At 35.3% G+C, this 27,704-nt stretch overlaps 1 pseudogene across 1 annotated transcript; it reads right to left on the bottom strand.

The window, feature by feature from the left end:
• Positions 1-18,438: 18,438 nt before the first annotated feature.
• On the bottom strand, positions 18,439-19,378 carry LOC309839648 (Y-box-binding protein 1-like; annotated as a pseudogene). Its single transcript has one exon. The product of its transcript is annotated as a Y-box-binding protein 1-like (transcript).
• Between the last annotated feature and the right edge of the window lie 8,326 nt (positions 19,379-27,704).

The raw sequence follows: 27,704 nt of genomic DNA, 5'->3' as shown, positions 1-27,704 counted from the left end.
GGTGGACCATTCTCAGAAGGCGAGAGGCCCCAAAATATGGTGTGGTTAGTTTTTATGGGTTGGGTAATTAGGCTAATAGGCTAATGAGTGGGAGGATTATTCCAACTATTTCAGGGAAAGGGTGGGAATTTCCAGGAATTGGGCCACCACCCACTTTTTGGTCTTTTATGGTTGGCCTTGGAATTGTCATGGTGCTGGTGGATGTGTCATTTAGTATTGATGAACTCTTAGTTTTTGCTTGTCTGAGTTATTTATCTCCCCTTCTATTTTAAATTATAATCTTGCTGGGTAGAGTATCCTAGGTTGAAGGTTTTTCCCTTTCAGCACTTTGAATATATCATGCAACTCCCTTCTGGCCTGCAAAATTTCTGCAGAGAAATCAGCTGATAGCCTTATGGGGATTTCCTTGTATTTGATTCTTTGTTTTTCTCTTACTGCCTTTATAATTCTCTTTTTATCTTTAAATTTTGACGTTTTAATTATGATACGTCTTGGTGTGGTTGTCTTTGAATTCTTATTTGGGACTTTTTGCTCCCTGTACCTGGATATCTGTTTTCTTCTTCAGGTTTGGGAAGTTTTCAGTCATAATTCCCTCAAATACTTTTTTGATTCCCTTTTCTCTCTTTTCCTTCTGGAACTCCTATAATGCGAATCTTGGACTGCTTAAGGTTATCCTAGAGAATTCTTAAATTGCTTTCTTTTTTTAAGTTTGTTTTTATTTATGATGTTCTCATTGGGTGATTTCCATTATTCTATCTTCCAGATCACTTATGCATTCTTCTATATCACTTAGTCTGCTACTCCTTTATTCTTCTTTTAAAATTTTAGCTATCGAATTATTCATTTCTAATTTTTTTTATATTTTCTAGTTCCTTGTTGACATGTTCACTATTTAGATAAATTCTTTTTCTTAATTAAGGTAACATTTTATTACCAACATTTTGAATATTTACCTGGTAAATTGCTTATTTCTGTTTAAATTTTTTCAGGGTTTTATTCTTGCTCTTTAAATTGAGAGTAGTTCCTCTGCCTTTTCATTTTGCTTAACTTTCTCTTCCTCTATAAATTTAGGTTGAACAGGTACCTATTGAAGTCTTCAAGTGGGGTTCTTATGTGGGAGTGTCTCTATACAGTCTGCATATTCCTAATGACTTTGTTGGGAGAGCTGGATTTGATGTGGACACAATTCACTCATTACCTCAGGGTGCGCTGGTAGCTATCACCTTGGTAAGGAGTAAACCTGGAGTTGGAGGGGCTAGAGCCTGCACCAGGTGTGAGGTGGGATTTTCTCTCTGTTCATGGCCATCACTGTCCTCTCAGGGGCATGTTCTGTTCCCATATTGTTAGAGGAGAAACCCTGAGGGTCAGGCTGGAACTTGTCTTTTTCCTTTAGATTTGTATTTTTTTTCCTCTCCCCACACCAGGACCTTTGCCCCAGAGGAGGGGAGTGCTGAACAACTGGGGCCCGTGTGCAGACAAAGGTCCAATGTGCTCCCTGTTTAGGAGTATTGATGAACTCTTGATCTGTGATCAAACACAGCATCTTGTGAAAGTTCCCTTTTTCTCTCACAGCTGATCACTGCCCACTGCTTCCAATGCCCCTGCCCTGTTGTGGAACCACTGCAGGGCTGGCACAGCTGGTGTGATCTCTCTGCATGTACCAAGGGGTGATCTATGGCAGAATGGCTGCTGTCAGAGATCTGGGAGTCTTCTCAGGTGCTTCTTGAGTAAGCACCAACAGTGGACACCACTGCACCATCCAGGATCTGCCCTGGGACTGGGTTCCCTCCTCAGATGGAGCCTGAGCCTGAGGAGCTGAGGGAGAGAGACAAGATGGTGCCAGAGGTGGAGCCTGAGACAAAGAAGCCTAGGAAGAAGAGCCTGAGTCTTTGGGAGCCATCCTATCTTTCTTTAATCATTTGTTTGCTTCAGTTAATTTTAAAATTTTATTTTGCAGAGAGGCAACTTTAAGCTCCCAATAACATTTGGAAGCCTCAAAGTACTAATCGAAATAGGCTTACCATTCAGTTCTAGAAATTTTAGAGCTATAGTGATCCAATTCCGTTTTAAGAAAATTAAGTTTGGTGATTTCAAAAGTTTCCCATAGTGGCCATTGATATTCTAAATTACCTATGGGCAGGTTTATCCATTTAGTTAGAAACGTGCATGAAGAAAGACCATGGTCTTGATATATAAAATTGGCTTGAGTCCCTGTGGGAGAGTGCCCTCAAAATGTTTAGATAACTGGGATCCCATTTCTCAGAGGTTTTTCTCTAGAGTAGAATAATCATATTCAAACAGCTTAAACAGCTTGTAGCTCAAACAGCTCAGTTCAAATAGCTCATAACTCAAATGTCCTGCAGGCTTGATACCAGCCAGTTCTAAGGGAATAGCTTGGTCCTGGAGGAGCCAGGCTGAAGGTTTCTCAGCCAATTTGCATAGAACAGCTCCTCTTCCAAAGGAATGGACTGATGGCTGAACTGGCAGTTTCAGTGAATCAACTCCTGTTCTTGAAAGAATGGGTAAAAGACTCTTCAGCCAGTTTCAGTTGAGACAATCTGATCTCAAAATTAAACTGAAGTGCCAAACAAGTACTTGCACACAGAACAAAGCCTTAACTAGAAAGGTGAAACCTTAAAATAGATGCTGAATAAAGCCTGGATAGCTTCAAATGCAAAAGGGGAGACTCAGATCCAGGATAAAGATATACCTTTAAACTCCAGGGTTAGTGAGAAAAGCAATGAGCAACAATGGGCTCAATTGTGGGTATTGCATCTGTTTGCTCATCAGCCCTTGAGCAGTCAAAGGTCTTCTCTGGTCCCTGAACCAGCCACCAAAAAGTTGACCTAAAACAAGCTGCTAGTTATTTCTCTAGCAAAAATGGATTTATTTTTGATCAGCTGAGAATTGCAATTTGGGGTCTACAACCATGGTGAGCCACATGTGAGTCCCTGCATGACAATGGAAGGATAACTCTTTTATAGAGGGGAAAAGGAAGTTTGGAGTGCTATAGTAAATAAAGAGTCCATGGCTTTTCATTGGCTGAGTTGTTGCCAAAAAAGAGGAGTCTTTCTTTTTCTTGTTGGGTTCTACTCTTTTCACAGGGAGTGAGTGTTGCCTTTTCTGGTCTCCTGACTGTATTTAACTGAAGTTACTGTTTATTAATTTTTTTTACACGTCTCATTTCCCCCACAATCACGCCTATTATTATTAACATTTTTCATTAGCATGATTAAAATTAATCAGCTAATAATTGGTAACTAAAGTCCATAGATTACATTGGAATTTACTCTTTGTGTTGTACATTCTATAAGTATAAAAAAATGTATAGTGAGATATAAGCACCAATACAGTATCATACAGAATATTTTCACTACCCTAAAAAATCTATTTTAAATTATTCATCCCTCTCTCACCCTACCTTCAACCTCAGGCAACCACTGATCTTATTACTACTCCATAATTTTGCCTTTTCCAGAATGTCGTATAGTTGGAGTCACACAGTATGTAGCCTTTTCGAATTGCCTTCTTTCACTAGCAATAAGCATTAAGGTTCTGCCATATCTTTTCATGGCTTGATAGCTCATTTCTTTTTAGCACTAATATCCCATTGCCTAGACATATCACTGTGTGTTTAACCATACACCTATTGAAAGACATATTGCTTGCTTCCAAGTTTTGACAATTATGAGTAAAGCTGCTATAAACATTTGTGTACAGGTTTTTGTGTGGATGCAAGTTTTCAACTCATTTGGGTAAATACCAAGTAGTACAATTGCTGGATCAAATGGTATGAGTATATTTAGCTTTGTAAAAAAACCCAAAAAACTGCCAAAATGTCTTCTGAAGTGGCTGTACTATTTTGTATTCCCACCAGTAGTGCATGAGTGTCCTTGTTGCTCCACATTCTAGCCAGTATTTGGTATTGTCAGTGTTTTGGATTTTAGCCATTCCAGTGGGTTTGTAGTGGTATCTAATTGTTATTTTAATTTGAAATTACTTGATGTACTATGATGATGAATATCTTTAGATATGCTTATTTTCCATCCATATATCTTATTTGCTGAGGGGTCTGTTTAGATCTTTTGCCCATTTCTAAATGAGTTGTTTGTTTTCTTATTGTTAAGTTTTAAGACTCTTTTTGATGTATTTTGGGTACCACTCCTTTATCATATATGTGTTTTGCAAATATTTTCTCCTACTCTGTGTCCTGTCCTTTTATTCTCCTAACAGTGTCCTTCACAGGGCAGAAGTTTTTAATTTAAATAAAGTCCAAATTACCCTTTTTTTCAATAGAGCATCCTTTGGGCGTTGTATCTAAAACATGACCACCAAATCCAAGGTCACCTAGATTTTCTCCTGCTATATTCTAGAAATTTTAAAGTTTTGAGTTTTACAGTTAGTTCTCTGATCCATTTTGAGTTAATTTTTGTGAAAGGTATAAGATTTGTGTGGAGATTCATTATTTGTAATTCAAATATTTCCAAAATTGTTGTTATAAAATCAGGATGATGTTATAAGGGTGAAATTGGCAGATATTACAAAGTGATAAAGTCATCCAAATGAAATTTTAAAATAATGTTTAAACTAAAATCAAACAGACAAATAAATAACAAGAAAAGGAAAAGTCTGACACTTGAGGAAGGGAATGTGATATTCAGGAATGATGAAGAAAAGTACAACTACCCAGTTCTATGTTTCCATCTTCTCAGGCAAGATGAATTAGTTTCAGATCAGAAAATATGTAATCAACATTGGTAATGGAAAACTGTATCCAATGGTACGTCAGAAGAATATAAGAGAGCACCTGGTTACTCTAGATGTATTCAAGATTCCTGATCTAAATTAATTACAGAAGAAAATTCTGAATGAGTTTCATAATTATATCACCAAATCTGCCAACAAATTTTTAGTCATTGTAAAGAATATGAAAGGGGTTAGAAGGCTGAATATGGAAAAACATGGTCCTTATTTTTCATGAAAACGAAAGAGCATTTTGGTGACATATCTCTTGATTTCAGGAAAATTATAAAATCAATCATTAAATAAGTTAACAATTATAAAATGAGATGAATGAGCACTAATTAATACATTCACTTGTTTTTTGACTAGATTACTAAACAATACCTCAGGAAAATATAGCAATAGACATAGTATGTCTGTATTTCATCAGAGTCTCAATGTGTCCTTCTGGAAAAGATGGAAAGATCTGGGATAACTGATAATAATGTTAGGATTTCTAACTCACAGGGACAGTGCTAATTTCTGAGTCCCTATCAACCTAGAGTGCATTCACTAATATCATGCCACAGACATCTCTCCTATTAATAATATATAGCAGCTACCAGGGAGAATATCGATGGCATTCAGTTGTAATTTGCGTATAACATTAGAGTGAGAAGAAGACTTAGTATGTTAAAACGAAAAATATATTTTCATAGACTAGAACATTAGTTGAATCTAACCACGTAAAATTTATTAGAGATACATGTAAAGTCCTACAGTTATGTCAATAATTTTTATTTATACACATGTTTGAAAAACCTGATTATATTTACCTAAAAATAAGAGTCTGTTGGTGGGGTGCACATTTTGCTGACTTCACATATTTGAAGGATTCCATGACTACCAGCAGAGATAAAATGCCTAGTGGCATAAACAATGCCCCCCACCAAAGAAGAAATATTTATCAATTAGGGCTATGCAGAATTGGAATGGGCTTCTTTGAATGGCTGTGTATTCAATAATGTTGAAGTATTAAAGAAGCAGCTAGAAAACCATGTATTATTGTATTGGGAGGAAATTCAATCATTCAGTGGAGGATTCAATTGGATAATCATTAAGGTCCCTTCTGACTGAAATTGACTTGACAGTATTTTTTAAAGTATGCAATTTTTTGTTGGAAAATCAACTCAAAGTACTTTGAAATGCATATTCATAGTATGTAAAATCTTCCCCACTTTGTTCTCAAAACTGGCTTCTTACAATCTCCATAGTTGCATATTAACCACACACTAGTATAGTCAGGCAAAATCAGTTCCCTGATGTTCTCTGATAAAGTAAAAATACTTTATTAATAGTGGAATAGTCTCTTTTCATTGTTTGTCACGGTACTGTTGTACAGTACAATGGTTAATTGCCTGGCTGTTTCATTTTGCATTAGTCTGGACACTGCTGTTTAATAAGACAATGGCTTACATTTTAACAATTACAGTCCTATTCATTGAGATGGAGACATGTTTGCATGCTGACAATACATGAGGGACAAACAGGAGTTTGTTTAAAGGCTGAACTGGAAACAGAAACAGTAAGTGTAAAGTCAATAATTAGAATCATTACTTCTGTGCCACTGAGGATTAATTTTCATTGGCAATAGCTTTTAGACCTAGTTGATGATTCTTGGAAAAATAATTTTCTATTTTCTGAGACAGATGTTGTCATAATTTACCCTGGCAATCTCTTAATCCTCTAGCGACCATAAGATTAATATCCATTAGTGAACAATCATGCTTAGGTTGATATCAACTGAATAGAATATTTAACTGATGGCTGGTGTCCTATCTGTGAGTGTTAGCACATCATAAAGCTATAAACATTTTTTAAAGCAGTGTATTATGCTTGTGTCCATTTCTCCCCTTTCCCAAATTTGTAAAATATTCTTTGCTGTTCTGATAATCACATATGATGGCTAAGAATAAAAAAAAAATTTAAGGCTACCGAATTTTATTGCAATTTATAGATTACAATAATTACAGTAATATATCTGGCGATCAGTGCATTTTCAACAGTTCCACTAAACTAACTTTTACAGATGCTGAAAAGCATTGTACAAGGGCTGTCAGAATTTATCTCATTTGTTTCTAATTCACCTAAGTGCCTTCACTTTTTCTTTTCCCTCTGGAATTGCCATAATCGTCATTCAGTTCCTTCACTCAACAAAAGAATACATTGAGAACTCTAACAAAAAAATACATTGAGAACTCTAACAAAAATTCTTTAGGGTAGAGCAAATTTCTATTCTCTTTGATGGTGCTCTTGTTCACACTACTTGCTTGGATTCTGACTTCTTGTATCTTTGTCTAATTGATAAGACCTGATATAATTCACTTTGGCACATGAACCAACTCTAACTCTGAACTCTGACACCTTCAGGTTTTATTTTCCCACCCATTGATATTAATTTTCTATTGTCGCTGAAACAAATTACCACAAACTTGGTGAATTAAAACAATGCAAATATCTGATCATTCTGTACCTCAAAATTCTGACATGAGTCTCACTGGGCTAAAATCACGTTTTGGGCAAGGCTGCATTCCTTTCTGGAGGGTCTAGGGGCAAACCCATTTTCTTTTCTTTTCCAGCTTCTAGAGGCTGTCTGCATTCCTTGGCTTATGGGTGTCTTCCTCCATCCTCAAAGCCAGCAACCATAGGTTGAGGTCTTGTCACATCAAATCACTTTGAACCCTTCTGATTCCCTCTTCTACTTTTAAGGACCCTCCTGCTTTGGGCCCATCCAGATAAACTAATATAATCCTATTTTAAGGTCAAATGATTAGCAACGTTAATTCCATCTTCAACCTTAATTCCCCTTTATTATGTAACCTAACAAATTCACAGGTACTGGGGATTAGGACATGGGCATATTTGGGGGCCATTATCCTGCCTGCCACAGTTAAAATAGATACCTGACTTTTCATTTTTGATCAAGATTGAACTGGACTTACCTTTCCACCTGAAACAATTAAAAATTCAGACAAAATACATGAAACAATGCTTTTCAGGTCATCAAGTAGAACAGAACAGTAACCTCTAAAAAAAGAATAAGCAGACAATGTGAGCCCTGCAGTTGTCCCAACTTACTGCCTAGAACGAGCTTAAAGGTTTCAGTGCAGGGATCAGGAACCCATACAAAGCCTGGCAATCTCTTTGAGTTGAGGAGATAGAGCTGCAAGTCTGGGATGACTAACACAGCTAAAATTCACAGGACAGAATAACAGAGTGCTGCACAGACAAGTAGATCCCAAGATAAGAAGATGGTCTCTCTCAACTTTCCTACTGAGTACTATTGGTTTTTTTTTAACCTGTGTATGTTTATTTATTTATTTATTTTCTTAATATTCATCCATTTTATACACACCAGTGTATACATGTCAATCCCAGTCTCCCGATTCATCACACCACAACCCCCATCCCTTGGTGTCCATATGTTTTTTTCTCTACTTCCATGTCTCAGTTTCTGCTGTGCAAACCAGTTCATCTGTACCATTTTCTAGGTTCCACATACATGCGTTAATATACGATATTTGTTTTTCCCTTTCTGACTTACTTCACTCTGTATGACAGTCTCTAGGTCCATCCACATCTCTACAAATGACCCAGTTTTGTTCCTTTTTATGGCTGAGTAATATTCCATTGTATATATGTACCACCTCTTCTTTATCCATTCGTCTGTCGATGGGCATTTAGGTTGCTTCCATGACCTGGCTATTATAAATAATGCTGAAATGAACATTGGGGTGCATGGGTCTTTTTGAATTATGGTTTTCTCTGGGTATATGCACAGGAGTGGGTTTGCTGGGTTACATGGTAATTCTGTTTTTAGTTTTTAAGGAACCTCCATACTGTTCTCCATAGTGGCTGTACCAATATACATTCCCACCAACAGTGCAAGAGGGTTCCCTTTTCTCCACACCCTCTCCAGCATTTGTTGTTTGTAGATTTACTGATGATGCCCATTCTAACTGGTGTGAGGTGATACCTCATTGTAGTTTTGATTTGCATTTCTCTAATAATTAGTGATGTTGAGCAGCTTTTCATGTCCTTCTTGGTGATCTGTATGTCTTCTTTTGAGAAATGTCTGTTTAGGTCTTCTGCCCATTTTTGGATTGGGTTGTTTGTTTTTTTAGTATTGAGCTGCATGAGCTGTTTATATATTTTGGGGATTAATCCTTTGTCAGTTGATTCATTTGCAAATATTTTCTCCCATTCTGAGGGTTGTTTTTTCGTCTTGTTTGTAGTTTCCTTTGGTTTGCAAAAGCTTTTAAGTTTCATGAGGTTGCCTTTGTTTATTTTTGTTTTTTATTTCATTACTCTACGAGATGGATCAAAAAAGATATTGCTGTGATTTATGTCAAAGAGTATTTTTCCTATGTTTTCCTCTAAGAGTTTTATAGTGTCCAGTCTTACATTTGGGTCTCTAATCCCTTTTGAGTTTATTTTTGTGTATGGTGTTAGGGAGTGTTCTAATTTCATTCTTTTACATGTAGCTGTCCAGTTTTCCCAGCACCACTTATTGAAGAGGCTGTCTTTTCTCCATTGTATATCCTTGCCTCCTTTGTCGTAGATTAGTTGACCATAGGTGCGTGGGTTTATCTCTGGGCTTTCTGTCTTGTTCCATTGATCTATCTTTCTGGTTTTGTGCCAGTACCATATTGTCTTGATTACTGTAGCTTTGTAGTATACAAGCTCTGAAGTCAGGGGGTCTGATTCCTCCAGCTCCGTTTTTTTCCCTCGAGACTGCTTTGGCTATTTGGGGTCTTTTGTGTCTCCATACAAATTTTCAGATTTTTTTTCTAGTTCTGTAAAAAATGCCATTTGTAATTTGATAGGGATTGCATTGAATCTGTAGATTGCTTTGGGTAGTATAGTCATTTTCACACTATTGATTCTTCCAATCCAAGAACATGGTATATCTCTCCATCTGTTGGTATCATCTTTAATTTCTTTCATCAGTGTCTTATAGTTTTCTGTATACAGGTATTTTGTCTCCCTAGGTAGGTTTATTTCTAGGTTTTTTGTTGCAATGGTAAATGGGAGTGTTTCCTTAATTTCTCTTTCAGGTTTTTCATCATTAGTGTATAGGAATGCAAGAGATTTCCATGCATTAAGTTTGTATCCTGCAACTTTACCAGATTCATTGATTAGCTCTAGTAGTTTTCTGGTAGCATCTTTAGGATTCTCTATGTATAGTATCATGTCATCTACAAACAGTGACAGTTTTACTTCTTCTTTTCCAATTTGGATTCCTTTTATTTCTGTTTCTTCTCTGATTGCCATGGCTAGGACTTCCAAAACTATGTTGAATAATAGTGGTGAGAGTGGACATCCTTGTCTTGTTCCTGATCTTAGAGGAAATGCTTTCAGTTTTTCACCATTGGGAATGATGTTTGCTGTGGGTTTGTCATATATGGCCTTTATTATGTCGAAGTAGGTTCCCTCCATGCCCACTTTCTGGAGAGTTTTTATCATCAATGGGTGTTGAATTTTGTCAAAAGCTTTTTCTGCATCTATTGAGATGATCATATGGTTTATATTCTTCAATTTGTTAATATGGTGTATCACATTGATTGATTTGCATATATTGAAGAATCCTTGCATCTCTGTGATAAATCCCACTTGTTCACGGTGTATGATCCTTTTAATGTGTTGTTGGATTCTGTTTGCTAGTATTTTGTTGAGTATTTTTGCATCTATATTCATCAATGATATTGGTCTGTAATTTTCTTTTTTTGTAGTATCTTTGTTTATATCTATACAAGCCTACCTCAAGAAACAAGAAAAATCTCAATAAACAATCTAATGTTACACCTACAGGAACTAGAGAAAGAAAAACAAACAAAACCAAAGTTAGCAGAAGGAAAGAAATCATAAAGATCAGAGCAGAACTAAATGAAATAGAAACAAAGAAAACAATAGCAAAGATCAGTAAAACTAAAAGCTGGTTCTTTGAGAAGATAAACAAAATTGATAAACCATTAGCCAGACTCATCAAGAAAAAGAGGGAGAGGACTCAAATCAATAAAATTAGCAATAAAAAAGGAGAAGTTACAACAGACACCGCAGAAATGCAAAGCATCCTAAGAGCCTACTACAACCAACTCTTTGCCAATAAAATGGACAACCTGGAAGAAATGAACAAATTCTTAGAAAGGTATAACCTTCCAAGACTGAACTAGGAAGAAATCGAAAATATGAACAGACCAATCACAAGTAATGAAATTGAAACTGTGATTAAAAATCTTCCAACAGACAAAAGTCCAGGACCAGATGGCTTCACAGGTGAATTCTATCAAACATTTAGAGAAGAGCTAACCCTCATCCTTCTCAAACTCTTCCAAAATATAGCAGAGGGAGGAACACTCCCAAACTCCTTCTACGAGGCCACCATAACCTTGATATCAAAACCAGACAAAGATGCTGAGTACTATTTTAGTGCATGTATATGAGGAAACTACCTGAGGCCAAATCAATAAGCAACCAAAAAGAGCCAGGGAAACAATACTGTTAACTCAGCTTTGGGAATAGTTCTTGTTCCCACAAGCCATAGTTGGAAAACTAATAAGAATACTCAGGAGGGTATTGTCTAAGGAGGGAGGCAAAATTAAGCCTGGATAAAGACTGCTGTGCTCCCATCTAATAAACTTAAAGTCAAATCCCCAAAGGAGAAAGTATTTCCAAGTAACATAATTGTGTCCAAGAAGAAAGCTAAACTATATTTATTGAACACAATGATATCCAGTACTCAACAGTGACACAAAATCACTGTGTCAGGCATCCAATAAAAAGTTACAGTGCATGAAAAGAAGTGGGAAAATATAGCACCAAAAAGAACTGACTAGAATCAGTCTCAGCAAGGATGGAAATTATAGAATTAATATAAAAGGACATTAAAATATTTAGTATTGACTATATTCCATATGTTCAAGAAGGTAGGGAAAGATTGGGCATGTTTAGTAGATGCAGAAAATATATAGAAACGCCCAAATAAAGCTTCAAGAGATGAAAAATGCAACATATGAATTAAAAAATTATTATATGGGACTATGTAGTTTAGACACTACAAAAAAGATTAGTAAACTTGAAGATACAGCAACTGAAACTATCCAAAATGAAAAAGTACGGCATTACACTTTCTGATTTTAAACTATATTATAAAGCTATAGTAATCAAAACAGTGTGGTACTGGCATAAAAACAGACACATAAATCAGTGGAACAGAATTGAGAGCCCAGAAATCAACCCAGGCCTATATGGTTAACTATTTGACTTGGGAGACAAGAACACTCAATGCAGAAAAGACAGTCTCCTCAATAAATGGTGCTGGGAAAGGTGGATATTCACATGTAAAAGATTGGAAGTAGACCCCTATCTTTCACCATAAACAAAAATGGATTGAAGACTTAAATGTAAGACCTGAAATCATAGAACTGGAAGAAGACAGCTTCCTTGAAATGGGTCTTGGCAATGATGTTTTGGATGTGACACCCAAAACACAATCAACAAAAGCAAAGCTAAACAAGTAGGGCAACATCAAACTAAAATGCTTCTGCAGAGTAAAAGAATCCATCAACAAAATAAAGGGCAACCTATGGAATAGGAGAAAATATTTGCAGATCATGTACTTGCTAAGAGGTTAATATCCAAAATATGTAAATGACTTATACAACTCAATAATAATAATAATCCAATTTTTAAAATGGGCAAAGGACCTGAATAGACATTTTTCCAAAGAAGATATTCAGATGTCCAACAGGTGTATGAAAAGGTGCTTGACATTACTAATCATTAGGGAAATGCAAATCAAAACCACAGTGAGACATCTCTTCACACCCATTAGAATGGCTATTATCTAAAAGGAGATAATAAATGATGACAAGGTTGTGGAGTAAAGAAAACCCTTGTGCACTGTTGGTGGGGATGTAAGTTCGTGCAGCCACTATGGAAAATAGTACGGAGGGCCCTCAAAAAATTAAAAATAGAGGTACCATACGATCCAGCAATTCTACTTCTGGGTATATACCATAGGAAACAAAATCACTGGGACACAGAGATACCAGCACCCCAATATTTATTGCAGCATTATTTACAGTAGCCAAGACAGAGGAACAACTTAAGTGTCCATCAACAGATGAATATAAAGAAAATGTGGTATATGTATTCAATGGAAAACTATTCATCCATAAGAAGAAGGAATTCCTGCCATTTGCAACAACACAGATGGACTTTGAGGGTAGTTTGCTAAGTGAAATAAGTCAGACAGAAAAAGGGTTGGGAGTTTGATTAGCAAGGAGAGTATGTAAAATTGTCTTTAGAGATCTTGCAGAAACTTACCAGAAAAAAATTACTTGGTAGGTTTTCTGGAGAGTGTCAAAGGCTCACTTGAAGTCTGTGCTCTTTTTAGAGAAATGTTGAAACACCATATTTTGTGTAGCTATGCATACTAGTTTCCCATAGCTACCATAACAAATTACCACAATTGTAAGTGATTTAAAACATTACAAATATATCATCTCACAGTTCTGGAGGTTAGAAGTTCAAAATGGGTCACACTTGGCTAACATTAATGTTTTGGTAGAGCTGCATTCCTTTCTGGGGGCTTTATGGGATTGTATTAGATTCCTAAGGCTGCCATAACAAGTTACCACAAATTTAGTGGCTTAAAAAAGCAAAAATGTATCCTTTTATATTCCGGAAGCCAGAAATCCAAAATCAAGGTGTCAGAAAGTGCCACCCTCACTTTGGAGGCTCTGGGAGAGAATCCTTCCTTGCCTCTTCCAGCTTCGGGTAGCTTCACATGTTCTTTGGCTTGTGGCTATATCACTTCAATCTTTGCCTTCATCTTTAATTGCTTTCTCCTCTCCACTGTTTTCTATTCTTCTGTCTGTCTCAAATCTCCCTGTTTCTTTATCTTATAAGAACATTTGTCATTGGATTTGGGGCCCACTCAGATAATCCAGGATAATCTTATCTCAAGATTTGTAGTTTAATTACATCTGAAAAATTATATTTTCCAAATAAGTTAACATTCAGTTTACACAGTGTACAGGGATTTTACATAGACATATTTTTTGAGGGGGGCCACCATTCATCCCATTATGGACCCAATCTGTTTTCTTTCATTTTTCAGCTTCTGGATGCTGTGTGCATTCTTTGTCTCATGGCTCTTTTCCATCTTCAAAGTAAGAAATGGCTGGTTGAGTATTCCTCACATTATATCACTCTGACTCTGAATAAGAACCCTTTATATTGCCCCCACGCCACCCCAATAATCCAGAATAACATTCCCCTCTCAAGGTCAGTTGCTTAGCAACCTTAATTACCTAATCTAAGTTCAAGGGAGTAGGGGGTGGACATTTTGAGGGAACAATTAGTCTGCCTACCACACTATAGAAAGTGAGGATGCCCTGTGTTCATCAGAGACACATATTTTCCCATATTTTTCATAAGTCTGTTCCATGTCCATAATAACAAAATCAGGCATATTTAATTTCCAGTTGAGTTATTAGCCAATCTAATTCTAAAATGTCTGTACAATGTTGATGTTATTCTCTCTGCAAGAAAGCAGAGATTGCTTATAAATTTAATCACATTTAGATTTCATCATATATAACTTTGTGCTCAACTTTGCTAATATTTACTCATGTGCAGAGTTTTTCATCCTTGGAAATGAAAATAAGTCAGAGGATATTGACTGCATTATATTGATTTAATTACATTTTTCTTACTATAGTCAAATACAAGTTTTTAAAATAAAAACTTAGAAGTCGTATTGGGGGTTTTAACTATGAAAGTTCTTGCAAAAAAGTCAAGTGTTGTTTTGTCTTGGGCTATGGAAATGGAAATGTGCTGAGTGTTTTGTTTCTTTGTTTTATTTTTGTTTTCATGCTCTCATTAAAGATGACCTTAACGTTATTCAAGCAAATGTAATTATTACTGGTGTTACTGTTGATTTTTCATAGCATTCTAGTACATACCATTACATACCGTTTTTTTCTTCCAGTTTTATTGAGATATAGTTGACATACAGCACTGTATAAGTTTAGGGTATACAGCACAATGATTTGACTTAACATAACATTATGAAATGATGACCACAATACGTTTAGTGAACATTCATCATCTCATATAGATACAAAATTGAAGAAATAGAAAACAAATTTTTCCATGTGATGTGAACTCTTCGGATTTACTCTTTTAAGCATTTTCATACATAGCATGCAGCAGTGCTTACTGTATTCATCACGTTGTAAATTACATCCCTACTATTCATTTATCTTATAACTGGGAGTTTGTATCTTTTGACTGCCTTCATCCATTTCCCCCTCCCCCCACTTCTGGAAACCACAAATCTGATCTCTTTTTCAATGAGCTTGTTTGTTTGATTTTGAAGTATCCATTAGTGATCTTTTAAGGTAGAATTTGCACAACTTCTGGACTAGGCTTACTTTAGTAAATAGGGAGGTTAGATCATTTAATAGAATTTTATACTCTTATTATAGAATAATGAGAAATATTCAAAATTTATCCAATGAAATAGTTTTTCTTAAGTCATTTCCTGCTTTTTATTAATCCAAAGTATAAAGTTCACTAATGTTAGTAGTTTGACAATAATCTAAAAAAGGTATGTAAAAATCAGATATCCCTATAATCAATTACACTGAAAGCATGACAATAAAAATAGATATAAGATGTAGGTTTCATCAGTAAAGGTGCATTCCCTGGTTCAGTGATATCACTCCAAAATGCTGGGCACCAAATGAGTTATAAATCTGAGAAAAATTAAATCACAGTTGAGTGTATGTTACTAAAACACAAAGTACATAGAGGATGAAATAATAAAATAGCTATAAAGTTAGAACTATTCAGTAATCTGTTCAATAAATATATTTTGAGCATGTTATGTATGATAGGTATAATAGATTGAATGATCAAATGAATCTAATGCAGTTTGGTAAATGCCACTATAGGAGACATGCAGGGTGCTAGGAGTACACGTATGAGGAGCTCTCATTCCTAGAACATGAAAACACTGTAGAAGATATAATCCTCTGACTTTTTTTCTCTCAGATAACATATAAAGTTAAGGAAATTGTATATCTAGTAGCACGCCAACAACAATAAGAAATCAAATACTATAAAGGATTTGGAATATAAATGCTAAAGAGTTAGAAAAAAGTAAAGGTCATTGGAGCAGTGAGCTAATGGAGAAGATGGAATTTGAGCAACTGATGAAAGAGTTGACCTTCAGTAAGTGGAAGTGTAGTGCAAGAATATTATAGTCAACGAGTACAACATATAATAGAGGAACAGTGACAAAGATGGCAGCTAAGGAGATGGGGAATAAGAGAAAGGTGCAGTAAGGACTGGAACAAGAATTTTGTGGAAGGGGGTAGTAAGTGATAAGCTTGATTTTAAAAAAAAGTGAGCCAAGATTGTGAAGTATTGGAGATTTTTGATTTGTTTAGGTCATTTATAATGAGCTCTTGTGTCAACCATGAAAGTGCAGCTCTAAGATCTCATGTAATAGACAAAAGACCCCAGGAGCACCCACAGGTGGCTGCCAGTAAATGACTGAAAGTCACAGTGATACTAAGGCAGATCCATTCCTATGAGATGTAGGACTAATCTCACAGGGCGACTTTGGTCCCAGGATACCATATTAGCCTGATGTAAATTTTCCTAAAACTGTGCTGCAGTCTGAGACTCTTCCTTGCTAATTCTTTCCTTCACAGAGCCCAGACTTGCAGTCTAGAATAACAGCTCTTTCCCTCTTTTCCAGCTTCCTGTCCTACCTTCTTTCCCCCCTCACAGGATTTTCTGGCAATAAAATTTCTTGCCCTTCTGACAGCAGAACTCTTATTAATTCTTAAGCTGGAAAATGCAATAATGAAAATGAGATTTTATTAGAACTAAAATTGTAATGCTATAAACAGAGAAGTAAAAAATAAAGCCCTGGAAATTGGGAGGGTATGGATTTATTTAACAGCTATGTGATGATGACATGAAATTCAGATTTGGGAAGAAAATGATAGAACAGTTATGATGGAGAATTGCACAGTAGATCAATGTTTGCTCTGGTAAAAAGAAGCAATACAGATATCCAATAAAGGATTTCCTTCCAAAATATATAATGAACTTCTTCAAATCAATTTAATAAAAGACTGATAATCTGACTTGAACAGGTTCTTCCATATAGATGATTCCAAATCTCCAGTAAACATATTAACATGTAGTCAGCATCAATTAGTCATCAGAGGAATGTTAATTAAAATCAGATTGAGAAACTATTAAATGCTCATAATAATGGTTAAAATTTTAAAAGCAGATAGTACCAAGTTTTGGTTAGGATGTAAAACAAGCTGATTTCCTACATACTCCTGGTAGGAGAATAAACTGTTAGATTCACTTTGGAAAAGCATTTGGCAATAGCTAATATAGTTGACTAATATGTAAACTCAATAGCCCAGGACTTCCCTTTCTTTCCTAGTGTGTTCATTCTCATTGCTGTGCAGTTTCCATTCTTTGAATATACTAAAGCTTATGTATTCATTTTACTGTATGTATATAAAGTTTAAAACCAAGGAGAACTAATTTGTGATGCTTAAAGTCAAGATAGTGGTCATTCTTGGGTGACTGTGCTTCAGTGCTGCTGAAAATATTATATTTCTTGGCCTGAATGATGGTTATCCATATATTCACTTTGAGAAAATTCATCTAACTGTACAATTATGATTTATGCATCAATAAAATATTGTACATTGTATATTGTATATGCATATTGTATTTAAATATTAAGAGAAAATTTAAAATAACAAAAATATGGTCTTTCCAGATTAAAGTGTTCATATTATTCTTATTCTGTTGATCTTACTGTATATGCTTTTACTGTTAGAGTTGGATTTGTTGAATGTTCATTATTTTCTAGATTTATCAGTTTAAATAGGATTTGACTTTCCCATTAGACAGTAAAACCTTGAGCACTAGACTATTTCTAATCTTCATATCCACTCATGGATCTCTCCTTAAACAAAAGATACAGTGCTGCTAAAACCTTAGATCATTGCTCTTGTATCTCCATTTCTTGTGTGAAGGATACACACATACACACACACACACACACACACATTCGTGTATGTGTGTGCTAGGTTGAAAATGGTATTTATTTTTAACTTCCTGATATTATCTCCTAATTACCTTAAACTTCCATAATTATGTTTTCATTATTAAGACTTCTTTTGCATCGTGCTGTTTTTTTAATTTTTTTAATTTAATTTTTAAGATATTTATTAATAGGTGCCTGCAGTTTGACTTTTTTGAAAAAAAACAAGCTGTAAACTTTTATGACAAATTAAAAATGAGGTTCTTAAAAATCTCAAACTTGACCAGATATTAAACAATTTAAAAACCTTTAAAAGTGTATTGAGAAAAACAAGGCTTTAAAAAAAATGTTTTTCATTACCAAAAAGAGACGTCTTTAGGTAAAAATAATAAAAACCCCATGCTGCATAGATAACGCAGATAGTTCTGGTTATCTGGTCAACAGGCACAAAGCAAGCACTTAAGGTCTTGGGCTCCAATCTTTTGTTCATTTCTTATTCATATTCATTTCTTCTTGTTGGATGACTAAACCGGATGATGGTAGATATGATAAGTGGGCATTTACTCAGCCCTGCCCTGCTCAGCCTCGTAGCAGATGAATTCTCAGCTGGTGGATAGGCTGCTTTTGTCTCTTTGCCATCTCATGGTTTAGGGTTTTCTGGGCGTCTGCGTCAGTAATTGAAGTTGCGGCGGTACAGACATTGAGGCGGCTGCTGACCTTGGGTCTCATCTCCTTGATTTTTTCTCATCTTCTTCATTGCCGTCCTCTCTGGGCTGTCTTTGGCCAGGAGGGCCCCTGTGGTATCATGGTCTATAACCCTGATACATATTCTGCCTCACTGGTCTACCTTGTTCCCCTGCACCCTGGTTGTCAGCACCCTCCAACCTGCACAGGAGGGTTGGAATACAGTGGTCGTCACCCATAGGGTCTCCGCATGTAGTAAGGTGGGAACCTTCGCCTGCGGTAGGGCCTGGCCTTCGGGAGCACTCTCCGATCCCTCATCCTTTTCCCCACTCACACTATTCTGGTAATTCTGCTGGTGGTTGAGTGGAAGACCCCTGCGATGTGGAGAGCGTCTATAATGGTTACGGTCTGGTGCACATGTACCGCCTTGCGCTGGAACTCCACAAGGGCCTGTAACATTTGCTGTCTCCGCGTCCTTTTCTCCTTCAACAACATCAAACTCCACAGTCTCTCTGTCTCCTATGCTGCGAAGGTACTTCCTGGGGTTCTTCTTCTTTATGGCAGTCTGGTGTACAAATACATCTTCTTTGGTGTCATTCCTCTTGATGAAGCCATATCCGTTTCTTACGTTGAACCATTTTACTGTTCCCAAAACCTTCATTGCGATGACCTTGTCGCCGCCGTTAGGCACCGCCAACGTGAGGTCGCCGGGGCCACCGCTCCCTGCACCGCTGCCCGTCAGGACCCGGCTCAGGGTCTGCAGCGCTGAGGGGGCGGGGGCGGGGCGGCGGGCGGCTGCTGGGTCTCGCTGCTCATGGCTGCGGTGATGGTGACTGGGGCCGGCGGCTGGCAACTGCGGCTCCTCCCGGGCTGGGATGGTCACAAGGCCAGCTGCGGTTGTGGGGCTGCTCAGCGCCTCGCTGGGGTCCTGCTCTTCAAATTTAAGCGAAACAGTTGCCACTACATTGTCATGTAAGGACTCGCGATTTGCCCTAATGAACCATTTTCACATCTTTGCCAGTAAGGTTCTAGATATAATTTAGATTCTGCCAATGAGATGTACCAGAAAGAGACTTAGAAAGCAGAAGAGTAAAAGAAGTCGTTTGTCCTTATTACAGGAGGCAACAAGTGTTGATATTGGGTTCACCAGACATGACTAATTGTCACAGTCAGCCAGAGAGTCCTTCCCTCCCTGTAAGTCACATATGTTAGAGCTGCAGGGAAAGTGTGACATTTTCACTTGTTTCCTACATTGTCTTTACCAAAGTTGCTGCAGTGAATCTGAAAGCTGCTGGAGCTCCACAACTGATTTCCAAGCCTTGCAATGCTTTTAAGCACTTAATAATACTTTGTATTAAATCCCTTTTCAGAAGAAATACCTAGAATGATTTTTATATCCCACATCATGTTGATATAGTCTCAATATTATAATGTTTGAGGAAATAACTACTTTTAACAAACATAACTAATCCAATTACATTTTCTTAGGTGAATTATTCAATTCAGCAAGTACATGTGCTTTTATTGTTTTTTAAAGTTCATTTTTACCCTTGCATCAACTTATGTTAGGGCACATATCAATTACCAACAATTATTCATTGGCCATCTACAGGCATGCCTCTGAGATACTATGAGTTTGGTTCCAGATCACTACAATAAAGCAAATATTGCAATAAAGTGAGTCAAACAAATTTTTGGCTCCCAATGCATATAAAAGTTATGCTTACACTATACTATAAAGTATGTAATAGCATTATGTGTAAAAAAAACAATGTACATACCTTAATTAAAAAATAATGCTAGGGGGAGGGATAAATTAGGAGTTTGAGATTAAAATATACACACTACTATATATAAAATAGATAACCAACAAAGACCTACTGTATAGCACAGGGAACTCTGCACAGTATTCTTTAATAATCTATAAGGGAAAAGAATCTGAAAAATATTAGATATAGGTATATATATAACTGAATCACTTTGCTATACACTTGAAACTAACACAACATTGTAAATCAACTATACTTCAATAAAAAAATAATAATGCCGTTGGAAAAATGGTGCCGACAGACATGCTTGATGCAGGGTTGCCACAAACCTTCATTATATAAAAAACACTGTCTATGAAGAGTGATAAAGCAAAGTGCATTAAAACAAGGTATGCCTGTACTATCTTCTGAACGCTGTGCTATGTCCTGGTATTATAAGAATGTTGTATAACATGCTTTATGCTTACAATTTTATATTAGAAATTGTAATCCTTGGTCTTTGGCAACCAAGGCTTCTTTTAAAGACACTTGGATTAAGTAAAAGATTGTCTTATTTTATCCCACACCATAATCTGTCATAAGAATTGATTGCACTATAAACTTTACCGTTTACTTAATAAACATAATGTCCTTCTATGTATACAAATCCACATTTGTTTACAGAGTTACAAAGATGAATACAATATGGTCCATTTCTCAATGTGCTCACAATCTAGTGGTGAGGGCAGGCATAGTTATGACAAATTATAACGAGTTTAGGTTATGATGAACTCAACATAGAAGTAAAAAAAAAAATACTACAATAGCATAAGCAAAGTGTTTTATTCTGCATCAAGAGTTGAATAAACCTTACCATATGAATAGAAATGTTGTCTGTCCCTAATTTGAATTCGATCAAGTCTAAAGAGGAAGAAGGACATTTTGGACAAACAGAAGAGCTAGAAAGTGATATAAATGCATCAAAATAAACTATTAGGTAATCAAAAATATTTTGATTACCTAATAAACTATTAGGTAATCAAAAATATTTCAATATTTCAAAAATATTTCAATATTTCAATCAATGATATTGGTGTATACATTGCATGCTATCAGGATGAGTTTGAATTTTATTCTCTAGGCAGTCAAGAGCCAACAGAAGAGAGCTAGCAATGGAGAACATGATCAAAGTTGGATTTAGAGAGAATTCCAGTGGTAATGGGAATTCTGGAATAGAGGGGAGAATAATAGGTGTCCTGAAAATACCAATGTCCTTCTTTTGCTTTGTCTTTAATGCCTATTTTGCAAAGGTGACTTGCCTCATCGGCATAACTGCTGTAGTGTAACTGCCTGATATTAAGCTTTTTGATTGTAACGTAAGTGTCCGATATTAAGCTTTTGATTGCCGAGGCATCCATTTCAAAGACATCCATCTCAAATAAACATATTGCCAGGTGTATGACACAGCTCAGCTAAGTAAAAAACCAGGCTGCCCCACACATGAGGTTTCCCTTTTAGAAAACCCCGAGTAACCTAGGTTTACTGAGAGTGACCTTGCTTTTGCCTTCCCGTGCTCTAATTCCCACTCTTATGCTTTAAATTCTCCAATAAAGAGTGAACCTGTGAGGCCTTAGGCACCCCTCTTTTGGACCCTGATAAGGGCAGAGCCCCAGGTTGGTGCGCTCTCTCTCTCTCTCTCTCTCTCTCTCTCTCTCTCTCTCTCTCTCTCTCTCTCTCTCTCCCCCTCTCCCTCTCCCTCTCCCTCTCCCTCTCTCTTTCTCTGCTCATGACTTTGCTGTGTAGCCCTTGGGTGTGCCACGTACCCTCCAGGACCTGTGAGTAATAGATCTTTTTTTCCCCCAAAGTTCCTTGATGGATTTTTGCTGATGTGCATCTTGCAATCATAATAAGAACCACAAGGGCCTGTCCAGCCACAACACTGGCTTTGGTTGGGAAAGTATCTGTGGGCCCAGGTGAGTACATTAGAAATTCCTAGCCAATAGTATCACTATTGGTAGGCTAAGAGTGACACAAAACAACTGGCTTATAACAAAAATGAGGTACTTAACAACTGAAGTTCCTCAGACAAGGGTCCAAAGCCAATCTTTCAAAAATAATATTTTTTTGAATTGTGCTATGTATAATGAGAAATATTAATGTATGACTTTATGAGCTTATACATGGTTAGTTACCTTAATTTATTACAGTTTTAATGTTTTTGTTTTTTCAAAAAAGCAAGCCCATAATTTGTATAATTGGTCTAAATTCTATCCATTGTACACTTTGTCTAATGATACCGTTGATCAATTTACTCTTTTTGAACAAATTTGTCCTATTATTGAATCCCCAATAAGCAGTAAGAACTGAGAAATCTTTCAACCTGAAGTGGAGCATTAGAGATAGGGTCTCAAACCTAAAATAGTTTATGACAGACCATTTTATATTTAAGAAAAGCAATGTAAAAATGTATACACTATCATCTAGTCCAGTAAAAGCTAGCTCATTACCTACATTTCTCCAATTTTTCAAGGACAAATATAACTTCTCTGATTTTTTTTCTTCATTATTCTTTCTTTTGCTCTCTCTTTTGTCATTGAACACATTTTTACTGGAGCCCAAGGGACAAAAAGTGCATTTTAAAGTCAAATATATAAGCTGTAATTAGGCTCAGGACCTGATTTTTTTAGTGAAAAAATTGAAGTCACATTATAGTTCAGATTTGTCCTTATGGATAAAGATGTTAAGATCACATCTTATTATGTCTTGTGCTTCTTTTGGTCACATTCAAGAAACAAACAAACAAAAAATTCAATTATTTAATCATTATATCTTTTTCTTAGTGGAGCAATGGAATCATCATATTATTTCTCTGTTTTTATTATTCATCTTCCTGTGCTCTATTTAATTACTGATAGAATGACAAGGTTAAAAATAATGCCTTTTGTTCAATACTTCTGAGTGTCTTTGAATGCCATACTTTTGAACCAAATTAAACATTATTCTTAACATTTATTATATTCCAAAACCAGGAAAGATACTCATAGGGAAATATTTAAAGAGTTCTACTTTCTCAAATTACCCTTGGATTGACTAGTGAGTAAAAAACCATGTTCTTGACTCACTGGGTTTAAATTCACCATCGGAGTTATCTCCAGAGAACTGCATTTCTACATCTAGGGAGACACTTCTTGCTTGTCATTCTTAATTGAGAGCAGCAGCCCAAGTAACACAACAATACAAAGACCATCAGTAAAAATGTCACATCAAAATGAATTAAAGTAAATGGATTTGCTAGCTATCAGTGTGTCTGTCAGGACATTACCAATCTTGACTCTCACATATCATATGTATGAACTGTTTATCATGGTTGATTTTTCCTGCTGCAATGTGTACACTAACAATTATAGCAATTGCCTACACAATGTAAAATCAGTTGGCATAAAGCTATCATAAAAATTGTGTGATACTACTGCAAGTATGAGCATACAGATTAATTGAACAAAACAGCAATTATAGAAGGACAAAGAGAAGTTAGTTATTTAGTATATGATAAATAGAGCATATCAAATTGAAATGAAAAAGAGTTACTATTCAGTCAAGTATCTTAGGATAAATAGTGATTTAGGAAACACATATATAATTTCTATAACTACATCTATATGTTTTTTACTTCAATAGATACTATATGGACTAAAGCAGTGGTTTAAAGCCAGGAGGTACATGTCAGAATAATTTTTTCAGCTCTCTCAAAATATACATTACAGCTGGTTCACTTGAAAAAATTGGGACAAACTAAAATATCAAAAATAGAAGATGTTATTTATTGGTACATCAAATCAAAAGACTGTTAATGGAAGAGATATAAGGATAACATCTAATTTTATTGACATGAAAAACATCATAATATAATATTGAGAAAATTGACCAGGATACAAAATTGCATGCATAGTATGCCAGGGGTGGGGAGTAAAAGAGAGAGAAAGAATGGAGAAAATACACCATAAAACAATAATGATTATCCCTGGATGTTGGAATTAAAATAGATTTTTCCTATTTCATTTACTCTGTTACCTTTGCTTATCTGTATTTTCAAATTTTTCTTCCCTTAGCACATATTACTTTTACATTAATAATATTATCAAAGTTAGAAAAAAGACTGAGTTATATATATTATATAAAGTATATATAAATAATGCATTATATATTATATATAATGTATAATTTCTGTATTATATATTATAATTTATATTCTGTATTATATAATTTCTATATTGTATTATATAACTGATATATTATAATTTCTATATTATATATAATATATATAATTTCTATAACCAATTCTATTTCACCTAACATAATTATTTTTACTTACCTTTCTTTTTACTGTGTCACCATGATATAAATACAACCTGTTGAAAAGTGAAAATTGAAAAATCCAGTCAACCATGTCTCTTTTCCACACATTTCTTTCTGTGAACTGAATTAACTGAAAAATTGGATGATTTATAGAAATAATGGTATAATACATTGAATAGTAAATGAAAAGTATATCTGTCAAACTATAATCATCATAGTATTTTAGAATTGCAAAAAACTTTAGAAATCAGATAATATAATTCTATCTTCCTGGAAATGAGAAAACTGAGTAATCAGTAGTCTTTTTTAAACATAATGTGGATACTGAACATGTATTTCTCAGAAGACTGCATAGGAAAAAATGGAAGCAACGACAAGAAAAGCATACAAATTAAGAAGCAAAATGATGAAACAACCAGTTACAATGTTCTGGTAATTCTTTCCAGGACTGTGTAATTTTGGATTAAACTAAACTGTCCCTTTAGAGAAGAGGTAAAAATCAGACCTAAGGAATTGTTTTCAAAAGGAAAGGCTGATCATCTTGTTCTCCACGGCTTCTCCTCATTCTTAAACTTGCATAAAAATTTCTGAACCTCATAGAAAAACTCTCTTCATTGGTAGGGTGGTCAGAGTTCCAACAAATTAAATCCTCAAGTAATGCACCTGTAACAAAGGCAATGGGAAAAAAGATCCACAACTTCCAAAATCTTGTCACAATTGGAAGACTCTAGCCCACAAAATAGAAAGCAGCACATTTGTGTGAGGCAATAGATTGAAATTTCAATCAGGCAATAGATTGAAAGCAGAATCACCATGATGATACCAAAGGCATGCAGAAATAGAATATACAGTACAACCAATATAAAAATTATTTTGTTATAAAACTATTGTCTATTACCCCCAAAATTGTTTGTATCCATTTTAGTAACCAAAATGTATGATTATTTTAAAAATTTACTTATACTTGATTTATATTCTTACTAGAACTTCTTCCATATTATTACTTCTCCATTATTTTGTTTCCTCACTCAGTTAATAGATTTATGCCTTTAATTAATTTTTATTTTCAAGATAAGTAGATAGCTTATTTTCAAATTCCTTACAGATTCAGGCTTGATTTCTGCTGTCTTCATTCATTAAAACAACTTGGTTGGTGGAACTGCTTGTGTTCCAAATTTTATCTGCTCAGATTCTCAGAATATTTCTTTCTTTATGTCTTGCACTGAATGTTGCCAAAGAATAAATCTGAGGACAGCTTGATTCTTATGTTTTTCTGTTTGTATGAACCAACTCGCTTTTCAGGTCTCAGTGCATAAACAATTATTTTGTAAATATTTGAAATATTTTATTTTGCCAGGATGTGTCTGTATTTGGGCTATTTTCCTTTGACTCCATGGGTGTATGGTGATTGTGTGGGCATACATACACACAAAGCATACACACATACATACACACAAAGCAAACTTCAGAAAGAACAAAGCTGGAGACGTCACACTTGCTGATTTCAATCTATAATATAAAGTTGTAGTAATCAATGCATTATGATGATTGCATAAAAATACACATAGATCAATGGAAAAGGATAGAGAGCCCAGAGATAAACCCATGCATATACAGCAAATTAATTTATGATGAGGGAGCCAAGAATATACAATGGGAAAATGATAGTCTCTTCAATAAATGGTTTTGGAAAAACTGTACAGCCATATACAAAAGAATGAAACTGGACCACTATGTTATACCATACACAAAAATCAACTCAAAATGGATTAGACTAGAACATAAGACCTGAAATCATAAAATTTCTAGAAGAAGACATAAGGTTTAAGCTCCTTGACATCAGTCTTGGCAATGATTTTTTAGATTTGACACCAAAAGCAAAGGTAACAAAAGCAAAAATAAGCAGTTGGGATTACAGCAAACTAAAAGCTGCAAAGGAAACAACAAAATGAAAAGGCAACCTATGAAATGGGAGAAAATATTTGCAAATCATATATCTGATAAGGGGTTAATATGAAAAATATATAAAGAACTCATACAACTCAATACAAAAATTACAAACAAGCCAATTAAAAAATGGGCAAAAGATGTGAATAGACATTTTTCCAAAGAAGACATACATACGGCCAACAGGTACATGAAAAGATGCTCAACATCACTAATTATTAGAGAAATGCAAATCAAAACTACAATGAGGTATCACCTCACACCAGGCAGAATGGCCATCATCAAAAAATCTACAAACAATAAATGCTGGAGAGAGTGTGGAGAAAAGGGAACCCTCTTGCGCTGTTGGTGGGAACGTCAATTGGCACAGCCACTATGGAAAACAGTTTGAAGGTTCCTCAAAAATTAAAAAGAGAACTATAGTATGGTCCATTAATTACAGTTCTGAGTGTTTATCTGAAGGAAATGAAATCACTGTTGAAGAGATACGGGTACTCCCATGTTCATTGCAGCATTATTTGCAATTGCCAAGACATGGAAATAACCTAAGTTTACACTGATGGATGAATGGATAAAGAAAATGTGAGAGAGATATATTCCATACATATAATATATAAAAAAACACTATATAGTTAATAATGTTAATCAATATTAATTAATAATTTAAATTCATATTAATAATGTATGATATATAGCTATATTATTCATCCATAAAATAGAAGTGAATCCTGACATTTGTGACAGCATGAATGAATCCTGAGGACATTATGCTAAGTGAAATAAATTAGACAGAGAGAGGTAAATACTGTATGATCTCATTTAGATGTGGAAGCTAAACAAACAAACAACAATAAAAAACCCTAAATTCATGGATGCAGTGTACAAATTGGTGGTTGCCAGAGGTGGGGGAAGAGGTCTGGACCAAATGGGTGAAGGTTATCAAAATGTACAAACTTCCAGTTATGAGATAAATAAGTCCTGGAGATTTGATATACAGCATGGTGACTATAGTTAGCAATTCTATATTATATATCAGAAAGTTGCTAAGAGTAGATCTTAAAAGTTCTTATCATAGCAAAAAGTTTGTAATT

Source organism: Grampus griseus, assembly GCF_964374135.1.
Source record: "Grampus griseus genome assembly, chromosome: X".
NCBI lineage: Eukaryota > Metazoa > Chordata > Mammalia > Artiodactyla > Delphinidae > Grampus > Grampus griseus.
Note: the sequence above shows the minus strand (reverse complement) of the source record. Positions and strands in the feature narration are given on the sequence as shown.